The sequence below is a fragment of the Trichomycterus rosablanca genome, chromosome 4 (genome assembly GCF_030014385.1).
Source record: "Trichomycterus rosablanca isolate fTriRos1 chromosome 4, fTriRos1.hap1, whole genome shotgun sequence".
NCBI lineage: Eukaryota > Metazoa > Chordata > Actinopteri > Siluriformes > Trichomycteridae > Trichomycterus > Trichomycterus rosablanca.
The window spans coordinates 26,917,032-26,921,583 of NC_085991.1; the positions used below are offsets into that span (position 1 = coordinate 26,917,032).

At 37.5% G+C, this 4,552-nt stretch overlaps 1 protein-coding gene across 2 annotated transcripts in view; it reads right to left on the reverse strand.

Annotated features, from left to right (window-relative positions):
• The window catches only part of kirrel1a (kirre like nephrin family adhesion molecule 1a), a 49,126-nt gene that overhangs the window by 23,726 nt on the left and 20,848 nt on the right, over positions 1 to 4,552 (reverse strand). The gene's annotated exons all lie outside the window — the stretch shown is intronic.

Consider the following 4,552-nt stretch of genomic DNA (forward strand, 5'->3'; position numbering starts at 1 on the left):
GTCATGTCTCTGTCCTTCTTGTTTTGCTTAATATTTTTCAAAAACCCTGTTCTGCTTTCTATTTTTGTACATTGCTTTCTGGTCAGAGGGGGTTTAAAGATGCACTGTCACAACCCATTTATCACATTAAATAGCTGCCCTCTAGCCCTCTGTCCCTCTAGCATTCCTCAGTAGGTCCCAATCTCTCTCACATTCCCTACAACCACCGTAAGCCCACATCCCTCATCGACTAAATGTATCTCCTTTATTCTCTATCAGTCTTTAGAACTACCGAATTTGACAGATTTGCCAATAGATACATGGTGAAGGCTATTTGTATTCAAACTTGCAATACATTGCTGTGCTGGTTCATATTACAGGCAGCTCTTATTGTAAATTGCTGGCATGCAGAACATGACTTTAAAGAAACCTCAATGGCCATGACAACTTTAATTGTGCCAAATTTATTTCTGTCAAACAAGCACTTACATTTAAATGTGAAAAAGCACGTAATATGCTGTAAAAAAAAAATTAATGGCAACATAACAGAACCGTGCAGTACCAACTTTGCCAGAAAACACGACATGTATAGTAAATGATTCATACTATTATTTAATTCATACTTTTATATCATTGTGACTTGGGTTAAGGCTAGGGATGTAACGATACACTCTACCCACGATGCGATACGATTCACGATACTGGGGTCACGATACGTTTTTTTCACGATTTGTTTTTAACAAAATGAAATTAAAGACAAATTATGACAAAGTTTCATTTTACTATTTCTCTTTAAAAAAATAAAATAAAATACTGTATTTGTGCTTATCTTTTATGTATCTAAATAATGAATGCCCTTTTATTTCTGAGGTAGGTACAAACTATGCCAAATAATAATTACTGTGTAAAAAAACAAATGAAATTTTTAAACAAATCCAACGTTATATAAATTACTGAATAATACAAATAAAGAAAGTATCCTCACATAAATAAATTTAGGTGGAAAATCCCCTACCTGGCAACTTTGTGAAGTGCCGTCAAGCAGGCGAGGTGAATAGCGCCAGTGCCCTCTGCTGTTTAAAGTGAATATTGATTCATCTTAAATGAATAACCGATTCGAATCGTGGCACATGTGCACTGATTTTTAACTGTGTTGTGGTGCATCGTTACATCCCTAGTCAAGGCATTTATAAACACTATCAAATAAAAAGTAATAGCTTAACTAACAAACATTTATGGAAATGAAGGGATAAAGTCCAAATGCAACATAGTTGTGTTTTAAACAAAACTCTACAAAGCATGGCAGAATTAAAGCCCTGTGTCCAGGGACCTTTATATTCACAGTTCTGTTATACTTTTGGATTATCTCACTATCTGTCTTTAGAAAGTGAGCAATGTGTATTTTACATTTTCCTACCCATGACTTCCGTTGGGTCACATTGTGTTTGCAGCAAACCGTCAAACATTTGGCACTCTCAGGGGAGGTCAGGGATTTTTATTAGGGGAACCATCAGGCCCCAGAGAGGGCCTAGAATATTCCTAAAATAATATTTTTATAATAAGTGATCTGTTCTAATTTTATTCTATGTACTCAAAATCTGACAGCTAAGCAATCTAACCCAAGCATAAAAATCATCCATTTATTGTCTGCATCACCACATCATCCTATTCAGGGTTGCAGTGGGACCAATTAACCAGGTGAAAGGTAGGAAACAGCCCAGACAGGTTGCCAGTCCATTACACGCACACACACACCGAGCAATTTAGTAGCTCCAATTAACCTGACTGCATCTCTTTGAACTTAGAACATGGAAAATCTACACAGCAAGGACCCAGACCGCTCCACCTGAGAATCGAACCCAGGACCTTCTTGCTGTGATGCCCACAGATAAATCAATCTAAGCAAATAAATCCTTCATACCTGCCTATTTAATTTGTGTTGGAACGTAAAGGATTAGTTAAAAAAAAAACGTCTGGTCATCTGTAAATTCTGAGAGTGCTTGATGAGATCTGCCCGGGTCCACAGAGCGGGCAGACCTCATCAAGCACTCTCAGAGTTTATAGATGACCTGACATTTTTTAATATATACAGAAATGTTTATAGCATTGAGTTTAGCACACAGACAAGTGTAACACAGGTTTACGGATAGCAAAGTCACACACGGTAGTTATGGCTGTCCATGTGGCTGTTTAATGACTACATATAAGGTAAGACAATTACTTCAATCGCCCAACCATCCGTCGGAGGAGAGTCAAGGTTTAAGAGTCATGGTTCGCTACAGACTTTTGGTCAGAATTACATCAATCATATTTGTGTGTGTGTGTGTTAAGAGTGTGACTTCGATAACACAGAAATAAGAAAGTTAATTTAATTGGCCCCTCATACACGCAGCCTTTTGTGGAAATCATGATTTAAATCATGATTACAATGACCTGTTGACATCACCTGTTTGAAATCATATCATTATATAGTTTTTCCCTCATTACAAGCTCTAAACTGCCCCCATCCAAACTTTCTTGGTATGTGTTGCAGGAGTTGATGTGTATTAACAAATAAAATAAGGTTGACCAGACAAAGCATGAAATATCTTGCGTCTGTCTGCAATGTAATTAAAGTCAAAGTAAATGTAAGGAACACTGTTTTTCTATTTGCATTTTCTATACTGTCCCAACGTTTCTCTGATTTCCGTCGTATATGAACAGTGTACAGGAGCTCTAACCACAGTTGTGCAGAATGCTGTCTTTTGTGCATTAGTAAAGAAAACATAAATCATTCGTCATGTAATCCTATATAAGCACACTGACCTACTTCAATGGAAACATGGTCATATGTGTATATAATGCTCATAAATACATGACCACAGATAATTTATAACTGTCATGGTAAATGTAAGTACGTAGATTTCTTTCTCAATCCTTGGAAAAACACAATATATCTTGTGTATGTCCAGAAGGATTCCTGAAATGCATAGCTAGACATAGAAAGCCACATTTGAGTAGAACATGGCAAAATCCAAATTTACAGTAACTAGAGGAAAGGGTCAACAGGTTGGCTGTGCCACTCAATACTGTAGTCCCTGCATATTAATAGTGAATGTATAATTACCTCATATGTCAGTGTTGAGGCAGGTCAAAAAATTTAAAATATTTATATGAATCGATCAATGCTACAGCAACGTGAAGTGAGCCAGTTTTCCTAAATCAGTGGGTAACCATGTGGAATTAACAGTAATATCTATATTGTTTATGCATTTTCTCCCCTTTTTCTCTCTTTTTTAGTGCGTCCAATTGCCAGATTGCGTCATGCTTCCTCTCCACCAATGCCGATCCCCGCTCTGATTGAGGAGAACAAAGCTAACCCACGCCCCCTCCGACACATGGGCAGCAGTCGTATGAATTTTGTCACCTACACTTTGACGAGTGCAATGCGGATCAGAACTGTGTACGGAGAGACACACCCTGACAGCAATCTTTTTCCCATCTCTGTGCAGGCGCCATCAATCAGCCAGCAGAGGTCATAATTGCATTAACTAAGAGAGAGTCCCTGTCCGGCTTTTTTTTTAAATGTCCCACCCCTATCTGAACAACAGGCCAATCGTTGTTCATGTGGTAGCTCAGCCCAGGCGGCAGGCAGAGCTGAGACTCGATACGATGTATTCGAGATCCCAGCTCTGGTTCCACTGTGTGTTTTTACTGCTGCGCCACCTGAGCGGCTATTAAGAGTAAATTTTAGGTAATTAAACAATCTTGTGAAACTATGATGAGTGAAAAAGACTAATGAGAAGGCATAGCAATATTTGAGATTTGTGCAAAGTAATAATTTTAAATTGGGTCATATTGTCAGATACTCTTTAACCCTTGAGTAGTCTTAACATTCTGTACACTCACCTTGCCCTAAGAGTCAAAAATGACCTCTCTTCACTAAACACTTAAAATAAAGAGGCCTTATTAAATTTAAAAACCCAAACATATGTTGCATAATGAAACAACTTGTCATTCATCACACACTTAAATATTTAAATATTTGCAGTCACTCTAGGACTAGCGGATAAGGTACTGGACTAGTAATCAAAGGTTGCTGGTTTAAGACCCGGTTGTCACTGTTGGGTCCTTGAGCAAGGCCCATAACCCTTAATTGTTTAGACTGTATACTGTCACAGTACTGTAAGTCACATTGGATAAAAGCACCTGCTGAATGCCAAAATGTGTGTAAAACATATCTGCTGATAATCATACTGGTGGGTCATCTTTGACCCAAGACAACACAAGGTTTAAAAAAAATTGTGGGTTTGTTTAAAGTCATGAATAAATGAGACAAAACAGAGTTGTAGACTTGCATGAATGTGTTTTAAAGTGTAATTTAGAAAAAAGCTGGAACTGGAATTTTGACATAGTATTTTGAAAAACAAAAAACAAACCAAAAAATCTTAAAAGAGGTGATTATGGATCCATGGAAGGTCAAATCCTTTATGTAGATGGGTCAAGGCTTGCCAATTTGCAAATAAAAAATGTGTCAGCAAATCATAAAACTTCAAGAATACTGTTTCTTCACTACAGATTGTACTGTTAAGAG